Here is a 15573-nt window from a genome sequence, read left to right as displayed (position 1 = left end):
TTTCAAAAACTCTTAACTAATGTCAAGTTTAAATTGAGTTACTTTAGCGGTTGTACTTGCGCATATGCACATATTGTACGAGTATATACAAGAATATGTGTATAGATATGTTGCTATCAATAAGAAGAGCAGCAGAAGCGTAAAATTTGGTTTAAATTACATTGCAACAAACAAGTGAACGGTATGTGCTAAGTGCTCACAGACTTATCGCAAAACAGCAGACGAATATTATTCAGTTATGAATAAATATAGCATATACATACGTATCCGAGTACACATGCAATTTTTCGACTTGTAAATCCAGACACAGTCACATTGAGACCAACCATTTAATTTTTTTCTTTACAAACATCCTTTAGGCACGTATTATTTTCTAGCTTTTATATACTTATTTACCTGTCTGTTTATTTTGATTCCAACTTTTGTGGGTTGGCCTCCCTATTTATCCTTATACCCCAAACAAAGTATAATAAATTTTCCACGAAGAAACGTCGTATAAATAATATTTATAAATGATTAGCTGACCAGCTGATTCCATTATAGGAATATATCCCCTGGTTTTTGAGATATTAGTCTGAAATTTTCCGAACTTACTTTCCTCTCCAAGAAGCTGTATGAATTATTGTCTAAGGCAACGGTACAAATTTGAATATATTGGTATTGAACCACTATAGCACATAGCTGCCATTCAAATTGAACGATCAAATGTACCTGTGAATGGTATTATAGCTTCGGTGCAGTCGAAGTTAACGTCTTTTCTTGTTTTATGTATATTTAAGTATGACTATTGCCAATTCAAACGCTTGCTGTTTTTTTTAATATATAAGTTTGTAAGAAGCTAACTCTGTCCAAAAAAGAACCGATTACTGAAAGCGCTACCCTATTCTTTTATGAGTAAGTTTATTACTTTTGTAATAAAATAAAATAAATTATTTCATTTGAGTATATTTACATAAGTTTGATTACTTTTTTTTTCACCTACTAGTCTAGTCGCATTTGGTTTGATTATACTGTTAAACAGTAGAAATAGGGGAATAAAATCTGTGACAGAAACTTCCAAACCGTTGGAAAGAAATTTCTTATTAAGAATTTGAAATTACTGACTAAGCTCTTGTCTTAGCTCTATGTTAGGCAACACTTTCATAAATAAAATTGTTTTCCAAAATATTGAAGTGTAATCTTGTAATCTTCAACAACCTAATATTTGACAGTTTATGTGGCTTATAACAGCTGCTCGTGCGATTCGCTATTTTCAAAGGTTGCGCACATTGCAGGAAATCATTAAATCTTGGAGACTTTAGTTGATTTTTGTGAACCTATTGTTATTTTAAAGCGAGCTGTCATTAGATACTAAGGAAATGTTATAATTATTCAAGTTTCCAAGAAAAATTGAATTATCTGCAAACATGATTTCTCTAAAACGGACATGCTGTCAAGATATCTACGCAGTGTCTGTCTGTAGGCAAACATTAAATATATGTACATACATATGTCACAATAAATTTAGGTTTTGGTACTACATGACGTATGAGTAACTAATAAATAAAACTGCAAATAAAGGTAACAACATACAATAATATAAATATGTTTGGCCAATTTAGTTCTAAGGTAATAAAATTCGTTTATTGGTTTTGTGTATTAAGCAAAGAATACAAAAACTATTCAAATTTAATGCTTACGATACAACGTCGGTATTAATGCGAAATTACCAATCACGGATTTGATGAATTAAGCGTGCATGTTTTATTGAAATTGTCAGCGTATCTACATAATACGTATTTCTTTTATTTATTGAAAATGTTTTTTATAGATGCTTTTTGAATTATAAATGAATTCCTTATTGCATCGACCACATTGATGGTAGGAATCAATTCATTAAAGTTAATATGCTGTTTTCTTCGAAAGATTTAAAACCACAAAGTCTATATATATAAAAATTAATTACTATTCGTTAGTCTCAACAACGGTTCACCGATTTGGCTAATATTAGTCTTGAAATATTCGTAAAAATCTAGGGAAGGTTGAAAAAGTGAATAAATATGCATCTCAGCTTTTGTTTTTCGTAATTAATCGAAAATAATAAAAAAAACTTCATTCACACTAATCATTTTTTTATTAATTACGGTACGCTTTTGTTTGTTTTAAGTTTCTTTTATACAAAAGTTTAGGTCTTTTACTTATCGACTGAGGTAGTAGAAGGTCAGCTAATAAATATTTTTGTGTAAAATTTACTTTAAAATACCACAGCTTCTTGAATTGTTAGTTACCCCATTTTTAGGAGAAATGCTTTTGATTTGCAGCACAATAAGAGTGTCTGTCGTTATCGCTTACCTGAAAAGATAGAAAAAGACAAACAATAAATATTTATTGGCTTGAGCAAGTGAAGTCTTATATTTATGTCTAAAAAACGAATTAGCACTGTCCAGGATAATATAATATGCGTTGACATAAAAGTTTTTAATATATTTTATATTGCTTTCTATTGTAACAAGCTGCAAAATAACATTGCTGCTTGTTTATTATTTTATAAAACTTTTTCTAGAATAGCATCTTATTGCCAGATCAATAACGATATATGTAAATGTGATTGCGACACACTACATTATAAGCGAAACGAACAGTTCGAAAGATTCGTAGTAATTCTAAATATTTCTCAGTGTTTCGTTCAAGGCGTCACGACTTAAGCATTTTGATGTCAAATGTAACAATAACATAGACATATTCAGAAGCCCAATATTTCGTTTTTATTCTTTTAGCAGGATTTGCACATTAACTACATGTGCTTTATATATACATCTATCTTTATATTTTTATTTATTTAAATATATATATTACTATTCATTGATATAAAACCTTATGGCTTAGGTCCATCCGTATACAACTCCGATTTGACTCACTATATTGTATGAGACAGCGTGATAAATCACGCTGAGTTCGTTAACACCATTGAATTTGATGTTAGCAGGGTGGCTTTGCCAAAGCTTTAATACTTCATACCCATACCCTAAAAGCCAGCGGACAAATATTACAAACATTTCGAACTATATAAGTAAATATGTAAATAGAGTAAACGAAGGGCTATATAGTACATACATACAAATATTACTTTATTATTATGAATATATGTTATGTATATACAGGGTTTTTCAATAAGAGTGATATAATTTCTTAAAACAACAAAAATACACCAATTGTTAAGGAAATTGTGGAAAAACATGTTTTTTATTTAATGTGAAGGCCAATCGATGCAATTGAGTTCTGAATATAACATATTCACATGACCTCCAAAACTTCTTTTGCAGGAACGAATTCAATGAACCCAATTTATTAGCACTTTTTCCATTAAAACAAGTCGTGTGTTATGAATAGCAAGTTCAATATTTACCTCTAAAATTTGAAGAGAGTCAGGTATATTGCTAAGGACCAAAGACTTCAAATAACCCCACAAGAAGTAGTCTAATGATGTAAAATCACAACTTCTTGGAGACCCTTCAATGAACCAATTTCTTGAAATAATCGAATCTCCAAACTTCTCTCATTGTCAGTAACGATGTCACTAGCTTCATTTTGAAAGAAGTACGGAGCGATAACTCCACCAGACCAAAAACCACACCAAACTGTCAATTTAGGTGAATAAAATGGTTGTTCAGGAATAATTTGTGGACTTGCTTTGCACCAGACTCGAGAGTTTTGTTTATTTCCCGCACCACTCAGATGAAAAAGGGCCTCATTGGAGAAAATGATTTTCTTAAAAAATTGTTATCGTTTTCTAGTTGTTCCAAAGCAAAATCAACAAAGCCACGTCGCTTAGGATGGTCCGATGATAGGTTGTCATTTGAGACAGCCCTGTCCTGGAATTAGCAAATTGCGCTCTTCTGCAATACTTGTCCAAATGGCAGCAATATTTTCATTACTTCGATCGACTCTTTGTCTTATTGCCACTTGGTATTTATGCAAAGAAAATGTACACTCGAAGATTTAAACAATTACGACCATAAAATTGCAAAAGCTCACGAAAAGTCGCAATTGGATAGCTATTATTTTGATAATTCCATGATGAAATTGTAAACATTACTGAATACAATGAAAAGAAATCATAACATCCCAATTGGAAAACCCGATATATTCATAATGTCAATTTTGTGCATATTTGCGATTTGTCTTATTATTAGCGAATTTATTTACCGAGAAGAATGGGGTCGAGGTTAGTGAGGCAACTATTTTGATTACGAGTATTACCTACTCGTATACCATAAAAGGCACAAGCCGAATTAAAAACGTGAAAGGTATTCAATATATAAAAGATTTTGTTAATGGAAATGTTTTTCTTTTTCTTTTTTCTTATCCTTTTCAATATGTGTAATATACATATTTATATGTGGTTCGTTGGTCCGAGGTCAGCGCTGTCGATGCTGTAACGCTTTCATTTCATACGTGACCAGCATATTTGTGTGTTATATAGACATACACAACCACATACATAATAATATGGCTAAATAAATGAAAGACGTGTTCACAACAATGGAAAGTTTTGAGAGAAAACTTTCAAAAAGACAGAAAAATTATACCACACCTGTGCTATACACAACTGAAATATACTATAATATGTATAAAATTATTTTAAATTTGTAAATAATCTTATTTAGTAGCCGCAGGAGACACTTGGAGTAACACTTGTTTTGACAGTTTAGAGACTAATTAAAACGGAAACTTAACTTACATGGTCTACTGTTGCTGTACCTTTGCTGGGCACTACCTCTACTATTTTTGTCGGTATTTAACACTTAACAGAAACGTTTAGAATATGTCTCAAGTTGGAAAAGTTGATGTATTTTAAAAACAGAAGGCTGCTTTTGATAGGGACGAAGATACCACTAATAGCATATGAATGAGTCGGTGAGTCGACCTAAGAAATAAATGCAATGAGTGCTTAAATGGTCTATGCCAATGGATCTCTTCTGTGAATCTGGAACTGGCTGAGCACAAAACAGAAGTTTTGCTCATAAGCACCCGGAAGGTTGAAGGCCGAATATAGAACTCCATGGGGGAGTGCGAGATTACTTCTCAGCTGCAGCTAAATTATGTGGAAGTTATTTTGGACTCCAAATTAAGAATTAAGGAACATGTGGCGTATACTTCCAGTAAAGAAAACAAGAAAACTCTATCGAGAATGATGGCCAATAGAGGCGTGCATTCCAGGTGGTGATTTTTTATTAGCAAAAGCAATGAGTTCCGTAATATTGTTTACAGTACCAATATGTATAATGGTACTGGCTTTAAAGTGTATACTTAACAAATAAATGCAGTTTCTGCAATCTGAGTAATAAGTCCTTTTTGTTCCTACATATATGTATCAACCGACGCTGTTGAAGTAAGTTAGTCTGTATGCTGCCAAGGACATTCAAGGAGATGAATATTAAAACAGTATCGGCAAACCCAGAAGAGAGAGACAAGAGCTCCAAAATGTGACAGCAGTGGTGACAATCCGCATTCAAAGTGCGCTGGACCCACAGACTCAGACCGGACATGAATAGATAGACGACTTGGGACCTAGACTTCCACCTAACTTAAATAATGAGTGGACATGGGTGCTCTAGAAGCTAGCCATATATATTCCATGATGACATTAGTCTCGACTGTCCACGGTTGATATTTTAACGACACTCATGTATCAGTCGGCTGAGAAATGGAAAACTGTCAGCGAAGCGTCAGTTATCACAATAACAAAACTGAGAATTTTTTAAATGATTAGGCGTCCGCCTATATTATTTGAATATACATATAATTTGTGTGCACGGGCAGACTATCCAATAACAGAAAAATGCTCGAAAGTTATTAAGAGAAACTTTGCAATAATGGTCTTCGACCAGTTGCTTCGGAAGCAATTCAACCCGCCCCTGTTTCTATTCCCTTATCTTCCCATATCCAATTCGTCAATTTACTCATGCTCAGTCTTTCATTTTAGTATTGAGTGCGTCTCGATGATCGAGAAAATATTGCCCATGACCTCTCAACCGCAGCCAAGTGTTTGTTATGCTCCTACTCAAGCACGTAGCTAATGAGAATTTCATTTCACCACTAAGCAGCATTTCGTGGAAAATTGTGGCTCTTCTACCCAATCATTTTATTCAATTCTCAAAAGCTAACAATGTCTAGTAATCTTTAAATATCAAATATTCGCTTGACCGTAATGGTTAAGTTCATGAACATTAGCACAGGTCTTCGAACATAAGTTTTAAGCCATATTTCCATATATTCTTCAAATATTTGTTGTGTCTATGAAGAGTTTGCTGCGCCATTAGCTTGTGCAGCAATAAATCTTAAAGGTTATTCAATTTAAAAATTTTTGATTGTTGGTACATTTGCAATTATAAGGTTAATAACTCTTAAGTAGTCTGCACTTTTGGTTGACTGCCAAGCTAACTGTTGACCTCTTGCGTGACCGGCACTTAGACGTAAGAAAAAACAAACTTGCACACTAAACATATTGACAGTTATTTTGCAAGTCGAACGTAGGTGTTTGTTGGTATTTATGGGGTCATTTAAGCAAACAGAGGAAGATTATTCAAACAAGTTTATAATTTCAATGTCTATTTATTTCTTAAAATTTAATTAACAAATGACGTTCAAATTTTTATAAAAAATTACAGTTGTATACTTACATTACCTAAATGATATCATTGCAAACTTATTTCTCTGTGTATGTACCATATAAAGAATACATTATGTCTATTACAATAAAATAATAAATTAAAATAAAATATTTTTATACTCTTGCAACATGCTGTTACAGAGTATAACGATTTTGTTCACCTAACGGTTGTAGGTATCACCTAAAAAAAAGCGAGATAGTTATAGGGTTATATATATATTATTTGAATATATATATAAATGATCAGTATGACGAGAAAAGTTGTAATCCGGTTTACTGTCGGTCTGTCCGTCCGTCCGTGCAAGCTGTAACTTGAGCAAAAATTGAGATATTTCTATCTTGGTATGTGGGTTCCATAGTACAAAAAAGTTCGAGTTCGTAGATGGGCATAATCGGACCACTGTCACGCCCACTTATCGCCCTTAACCGAAAAATATAAAGTGCCATAACTAAGCACCTAATTAAGATATAAAGCTGTAATTTGGTACAGAGGATCGCAGTAGCAGGAGGCACCTGTGGGAAAAATGCCCAATAGGTTGCAAAAGTATAAGAAGCACAATATAAAAATTTCCTCTCTAAAACCACAGCAAGCGATCAGTAAAAGTAATTTAGGAATCCCGTATAGTATGCAGAAGAAAAATAAGACCGAAACACCAACAAACTTAGTTTAAATTTTTGTTGTAAATAATATTAAAATATCAATATTGTCAAGAGGGTATGTAAGAAAAACCAGCGATAAGCCCATCAGAGCACTAGAGACATAAATATGTATATGGATATGTACATATTCTCATATATTTCAAAGTGGCATATAAACATCAGCGAACTAAGCGAGAAATGAAGTCATTTTGTCTTCAGTTCATTCTATTAAGACAGTGGCTATAAAATTTTATCGTGCAAATTCTTGGACGTGTCCTAAAACCGGTGAAGCTCCTTAAAAGGCCATGAAATGTCGCACGCAAACCAATCATCGCCGGTAAAAAGCGCTAAAAACAAACTTACACAAACATACCAGAACATTACTCCAGTCAATCGCTTTTGCACAACTTCATTCAACCAATTTTGTGACGTATATGGATATGTATGTGTGTGTGCATATTTTGTTTTTGCGGCTATCTAATTTCGTCAAGGTCATTTATGGTTCTAAACTTTCAGTTTGAATGGACATTTCATTGTGAAAAGTTTTCGAGTCCATATTTCATTTTTGTTTTATTGGAAACTTCCTCAAAAGTGCTGAATGAAAAATAGTAATTTAAATAAATAAAATTAAGAAGTGTTTGAGAACCCGTTTGAATGAAAAATTAATGAAGTGTGTGAATAGGTTCCAAAGCATAACCATAAAATATTATATGGAAAAATTATATATAAATGTATATACATCGATGTGTTGACATACACAGCTACGAGTTCTGTAGTTGGTCGAGCTTTCTGTAGAAGGCTAAATATTAGTATAGAATTATAACATTTTATCATCTATTATGTCTTTGTAACAAATTATTTTGATAATTTATCACAGCCGATCGATTTGATTCATTGATAATACATATACATACAATATGAGGGTCTCATGTCTTTACGATCTATGGACTGTGCAGTGAAAATATAAGATTTTTACACCATACAAAGTTTGCATGTCAGATTGTTTTATAAGATCACAAACAATCCAATGACTTTGCATAATAATTTGACTACAACGTCAACTAACGGTACATTAAAATCCGTATGATATACATATATAATACTAGCAGCCCGCCTCGGCTTCACTCGAGAGTTAAACAATCATTTCAAAAGTTATAATTTTGTACACACTCTCTCTCCTACTTTCTCGTTTTTGCGTGGGGTCATTAAAAATGAGTTAAATGAAAGACATTCGGCCATGAATGTATATTTTTTTGTATTATTATTATTGTTTTTGAATTTTGGTAAAAAGGTCTTTCTATATATTTTTTTAACTTTCTCTGCTCCTGCAAAATAATTTTTTGAATCAGAACTTCCCCGTAAACGATATTTGATGTTAAATTATTTTATCGCAGCAATATAAATTGATTTCAGGACCTCCGGCCTGCGATAGACCAACATACAGTTGGCCATGAGTAAAACATTATTTTCGTAAGTCCCTACTAATTCGAAAGGATCATCGGAAACCTCGGTATATGAGCTAGTTGAGCAGCTGCTGGGACGGTGATAATGGTTGCTACAATTAAATTGTCCTTCAATTCCTTAATAAGCAACTTGTCCCGCTGTACATGGTTCGAGGACTTAAATTCCTTAAAAGTATAATTGGATTCCAATTTTTAAAGTCAATTCATGTGGTGGCAGTCCAGAAGGGTTGAATAAATTAAAAACTCCTGGGGATAATTTATTTCGTTGACACTATCATTCATGGGTGACACTATTCCCTATATCACCACCAATGAATTTTCTTTCAGGCGAATTCTCGATGTCAGGGATATTCAAGATTAAGGATAACGGAAGTTTAAAAGATGAGCAGTTTTTCCATACTTTATAAGAGTTGCAGAAAATCCTGATGAAGCAACTGCTATCGCTTTCTTTCCTGAAAAAGTCTTTTTATATTTGGTCAATAGATGTCGTTGCAGTCGTATATCTCCAGTGTCACCAATCACATACAATATAGTGTTGGAAAGGTAAGATTTTAAGCTTCAATGAACCAAAGAAATTAAATCCGGGAAAGTTGAAAAATGTCACAACTGTTTAAAAATAAGTGAAAATAATGACGAAATTCGAAGTTTATGGAGACGATGTTGTATCAGTTCGTTCCGGTTCATCATAAAATCGTTTGTTTCACCGTTCCAAGTGGAACAGAGATTTTTATTTAAGCATGGACTATTATCTCGTATGCATTCCCTTGTGTAAGATATGAATAGTGGCAAATATAGAACAAATATGACTTTAACGAAGTATTGTATTTCATTTTCCAAAATTTAAAAAAAACGTTTACTTGGTTGCATCGGTTATAAATACAAAAGCTTCCAAAGAATTCGATTTTGATCGATACGTTTTTGTAACAGCTATAAGCTATATGGTACTGGTCAGATCTGAACAATTTCTTCGAAGATTATGCCATTAAATAATAATTCATGTTATCTTTCGTGAACTTTTCCGTAAATCTTCTATTCGATTTCGACTGTTTTGCTGCATTATGTTGGTACTAAAATTCCTTACTTATGCTGACAAGGCGGTCATTTTGACTGTTTAGTTAATATTTAACAGCTATTTTGCTTACACAAATTTTGGTTCGTATTCGATTTTAGCTTATTCCTAAAAATGGATCAAAGAATCTGTATAAAAGTTTGTGTTAAAAGCAAAATAAAGTGAGCGAAAGCATTCCTAATGTTGACTGTGGCAAATGGTGAAGTTACCTTGGGGAAAAACAATGTTTATTAGTGATACAAAATGTTCTCAGAAGAACGAGAAAATGTAGCTTTTTTGGCTTTTGCACCATGATAACGATCTTGCTCATGCAACATTGCTTTTGAGTGAATATTTGGCCAAAAACACCACATTAATGGAGCCGCAGATCCAGAGCTGACCTCTTTGAAACTTTTTTCTGTTCCCAAACCTGAAGAGGGTCGTAAAAGGATGACGCAACGATTGAGGAGATAAAACCTGCATTGAAGGAGGAGCTAAACAAGATCATAAAAAAATACTTTTTTAAGTTATTGAGGAATGAAAGAAACGCTGGCAGAAGTCCAATATATCTTGGCATGATTGCTTTGAAGGAGACTTAACAAATATTCATGAATAAATAAACATTTTCTTAGGAAATAAAAAATCGGTGTACTTTTTGAAAAAACCTCGTAGTGGTCTGATATCGACAAATGAACAGCTTCGATATCTCAAAAACTGAGGGACTGAGGGACTTCGCGTTTATACAGACAGGTGTACATCGCTAAATAAACTCAGCTTGTTATGCTGGTCATTTATATACATGTTTTAAAGAACCACCGAGGTTTCCTTCTGGGTATTGAAAACTTCGTGGCAAAATTAATATACATAAATCCGTTAAGTAACGAATATAAAAAATATTTAAATTATCATTTATAGTATAACTGTTCATTCAATTAAGTACCGTTCCATAATAGTCCTCTCCATATTCATCCTCATCTTCATCGTCTCCATCGCCATCTTCCTCTTCCTCTTCCGTATCATCTTCATCCTCACGAATTATAGCTATCATAGCGGTCTTGCTTATAATTGACATGGTGAGCGCTGGAGTCGCGAAATTCTCTCTGCGACTGTTGTTGTCCGCCAGCATGGTGTGTGGCATGTGGCGATGTGGTGAACGTTGCTAGATGTGGTTTACGCTGACTGTTATGTCAATTTTATGATATATTATTGTTACTTAAGTTACGTTTACTTATGAATTGTTAGTTGTTGTTACAATCTTTGGTATCCTTTCTAAATTTTTAAGTAGCTTGCAAAGATTTTGATGATCATTAAAGCTGATTCTCATACTATTTTAAAAAGTTGTAAAAACCTGGTTTTTTATTTGTATTTTTTTCTTCAAAAATTATAGTGTTTTGTTATGTTAGTTTTTGCAGATTTAGTATTATAACAAAGTATTTATTAGTTATTTGAGCAGACCACAGCCTATAATTGAATATCGTAGAACGTTCGTCAAATTTCAAAATTTAAAAGACATGTATTACTGAATGTTGTATTGTACACAAATTTGTTCACTTAGAGACCTTTTACACGGAAAAATAGTTAAATGAACGCATCACAAGAAATTCTCTAAATACGAGTACAAACCCTATTCGTAGTCTCAAACAAGGAACAGCTAATTAAACTGAGGTATTTTGTTAAATATTCACTTATCAGTTCAGTATTTTATACTATATATGCATATATATATATATATATGTGTTTATATATACATATGTATATGTATGACTGATAGAATTTCACTTTTTGCATTCCTTTGTGGTAATTTTAATGCAGAATGAATCAAATTCCTTTTCGAGTGTAATTTTATTTCTTGTTATTTCTATATTTAAATTTCTTTGCAAAATTTAATTGCGAGGTGATTATGTCCCAGCTACTACCTAACTCCACACTAAATTTTCATCTTCAATTTCGTTATGTATGTGGAGCTACATTCGCAAAAGAACAACGTGCAAAAATTTTTAATTAAGTCTTAAACTGTTTTACATAACAAAAGTAAACTATACCGAATTTCGTCTACCAAAAACGGCACCAAATATTAAATTTTGCAAAAGAGTAAAACTTTGGACACAACATAAGCCATAATTTTGCAAGGCCAAGGATGGAAATTTTTGCGAATATAATTTTCGTTCAATTTCACACACTTTATTCAATTCATAATTGTATTTCCTTTACAATCAACACTTTAGCACCACAATCCAGTACCGCACAAATTAGCTCAAAGCAACGCAATAACTTCGAAGCCTTATTCGGCAAGCGTTCAATGCGTGTTTCCCGCTCAACTTGTTCGCCGCGACTTGTCTGTGCTTTCGTTGTTAGTCAAAACCTTACTGTCCCAGCAGTCGGCACAAGCAATTAAGGGATTAGTGTGACCTGAAAGCTTTCGACTCGCCACAAACAAGCTACCAAATATTACGAAAAAAAGTTGGTAGACACAGCAGCCGTCAACGTCGCATCGTTTCCTAAACCTGCCTGTGTGGACGGTGTGGGCCAGGGATGTAAGTGACCCCACGCAATAGCGGCGCGAAACAGCTGAGCTCGATACAAGCCTCAGTATGACAAATTCTTGTGTATATATGTGAACACACACACTTATTTGGTGAAAGTTTCTGTTTCAAAGTCACGTGCTTATCACCAGAAATCGAGAATGCAATCCACTTTCTCCAACTCTATTTGTCCGTGCTTTTTATGCCAAACACCAAAAGCTTTTACCAAAAGCTTTTTGAACGTTTCGAAACATCAACGCAGTCATCAGCTGTTGCCGCCGCTGACAAAAAGACCGGTTAACTAACGCAATGCTCCCAAAAGTCTTCTCTTCGTTGGCACATACGGTTGTGTCTGCTTTGAATGTTAAGGCCATGCATCGGTTTGTTTCGTGTTTCACGTTTCTATGCTCCTCTTGCTCCGAAAACTGTTGCATATATTTGTATATGTATGTACAGCGTTACACCCATTTTCGTTTCGTCATCTCATTTATTTCGTCATTGGTGCCAGTATGATTTGCCCTCGTTTTCATTTCTTAGTTGTTGGTGTTTTATGGGGAGTTCTTCGGTAGGCCATTGAGCTTTTTAACTGTTTTTCTCTTTCGATTTATTTTTCGTATCAACTAGTTCATTGATTTCACACGTTCTATGCACGTGAAACTATTATTAAATTTTTTTTTAGATTCCTTGAATGTCGAGGGCAAGCCAAAAGATATAGAGTCTCTAACTCAAAACTTTAATGTGATCTATTCCAAAAAATTTTTGCATTGAGTAGTGTACTAGTTTAATTTTGTAAATTGTATTTAAGTATGTATGGAGCGAGTTAAATATTAGGAATATTTCACAACATAATATTTTAAACAAGAATGTTGGGCTTTACTCTTAATTAGATCAAAATTTATTTAAAAAAAATATTAAATATAAGACTTCGTATACATGGAAATTATTCTTAAAAATAACTCCCACAGAAATGTTTCTTAAAACTAGTTTATTTTATATCCATATTGTAAAATTAAATTTAATTAATCACTTTAATTGATTGAAGCAATTAAATAGGTGGAATCCTTTGTGAAAAGTTAACTTCAACCATAACATTTCTTATACTATTACAATTTGACAATCCAATTGTGATATTTCCTTTTAACACAGATACGATTCTGTTATCTTTATTTTTCCATATTTGTACCGCGAGAGTTGACATAAATCTCACACGTGGCTCGTTCAAGCATTGCTGATTGGAAAAGGGCATCTCATGTCTTTTAAGTAAACTTTCATACCTCATAAACTACAAAACTAATTTTACAAATAGGCAACCCACTTTTTCAATAGATGACTTAAGCATAGCGAAACAAAACTTAGCCACTCATAAGCCTTGGGGTGTACCAACACGATCGATCTATAACTTCACCAGCCCCCATGTACCGAATATTGTCAATATACTTAATATACTGTATGTACTAATCAGTGAGTTAATTGAGATACTTTAATAAATTTGATTTTGAAATAAAATTGCTGTACAAGATTTCGTTTTTTAATTTTTTCTTTATGTTAATTGGTAAATTATACAGATTTTTTCGTCCCGAAAAATGATGGCATTGTCATTAATAATAATAGCCCAACTTTACCCTCCTTCCGCCAAACCGATGCGAGCTACACAAAACGCATCCGTTGCGTGTTTAGCAGAGTCATCAAAGGCAAGGGAGTTTTTAAGCGTCGAGATCTACCTCATCTACTGAAACAAAAATTTTAACAGCTAAAATTTAAAAGTACGTTACAAGAAGAAAAAACGTTAACTTCGGCTGCACCGAAGCTAATATACCCTTGACAGGTGGATTTCTTTTAGTAACTACGTGTTCAGTTTGTATGGAAGTTATATGCTATAGTAATCCGATCTGAACAATTTTTTCGGAGATTATAGTAATTCATGTCAAATTTCGTGAAGATGGCACGTCAAATGCGAAAGTTTTCCAGATTTCAATAGTAAGAGTATATATTTAACTCCAGACGAGAGGAAAGCACTGCAAACTTTTCCATTCACGATTTTTTTCAAGCATTTTCTTACGACTAATAAGTGTAGGGAGACTTAACCTAGAATCTCATCCGAAATTTTCCAAAAAGAAAAGTTAAAGTTGTTTTTGAACAGGCTCTAACTTGTCAAAATGGTTTGGTAACTAGGGTTCGATACAACAGGGGCATATTCCAATATACATAGATCTAACCAAAGCAAACGGATATTTACATTCTTTAGACCAACGTTTAACAAAACTAAGAACATCTTTTGCGATTAAACGAATATGAAGACTAAAATTGAGTTTAGGATCCATAGTAACTCCACATCAACAAAATTTAAAACATGATTTAGTCAAGAGTGTTTTATTACATAAAGAGAGGGGTGCCCAGACCTACGGGAAAAGCACATCGTCTTACATTTTTGAGGTTCAATGGAAAATCATATCTATCACACCAAGCAACTAACTATTTAAGTCCTTTCATCATTTGAAGTATGTATATGATTTAAAAAGCCTTACGTCGTCTGCATATAAGAAACTTTTAGAGTATCCTATTACAGTACCGGACCATACTACTACTCTGCAGAACACCTGAAGAGACATTAAATGAATCTGGAAGAGTATCACAAAATATCACATGTTGTGTTTCATTGAAAAGATAAGAAGATATCTTTTGAAGATATCGTGGCTATAAGCCAATCAAGTTTTTGTACGAGAGTCGAGAGAGTCGAGAGAGCTTTACTAAAGTCAGTGTTGTTATATACTTACAGTACATGCATGCTTATGCTCCCCAAAACCCTATGATACATGGCTACTAAAGTACCTTTACATTAAAGTAATCTTAAAACTGGCTTAAGTTTACATGTGGTGGAACGAATCTAACAAACATTGATTTTCTTTAAGCTAGCTTTAATGATATAACTTTATACACTTTTGTAACGAAAAGCTTTGGTAATTAACTTTGTTGTTGCTTTCACAAATAATTTTTTAAGAAAAGAACTAAGCTTAAACAAATCTAGCAGAGGCGAAGCCCATCGAATGCAGCAACAATAACTCCAATGCAAAGAGTTTTTGTCAATAAGCAACAAAAATCAACGCTGATTTACTCATTTCTTTGATAAATTTTTACTGTGCCTATAGCCTAAAAATTAAAGTAAATATTTACGCTACCTGTGCAAAATGTTAACATGCCTGCAAATATTTCTATATAATTGTAAATGTAATCATTCATATATTGTGTGCA

General features: G+C 33.2%; 1 protein-coding gene across 4 annotated transcripts in view; it reads right to left on the bottom strand.

Annotated features, from left to right (window-relative positions):
• LOC105226534 (organic cation transporter-like protein) overlaps positions 1–15573 on the bottom strand; it is a 95674-nt gene that overhangs the window by 44045 nt on the left and 36056 nt on the right. Inside the window, exon 1 of one of the 4 annotated variants that reach the window (XR_007422033.1) lies at positions 10743–11367. The exons of the other annotated variants lie outside the window; for them this stretch is intronic. The gene's annotated coding sequence lies outside the window, so the exon portion shown is untranslated. Of the gene's footprint in view, positions 1–10742; positions 11368–15573 lie in introns of those variants that run through there. 4 annotated transcript variants of the gene reach the window in all.

This window comes from Bactrocera dorsalis, chromosome 2 (assembly GCF_023373825.1).
Source record: "Bactrocera dorsalis isolate Fly_Bdor chromosome 2, ASM2337382v1, whole genome shotgun sequence".
Classification (NCBI taxonomy): Eukaryota; Metazoa; Arthropoda; class Insecta; order Diptera; family Tephritidae; genus Bactrocera; species Bactrocera dorsalis.
This window is presented reverse-complemented; position numbering and strand designations above follow the sequence as displayed.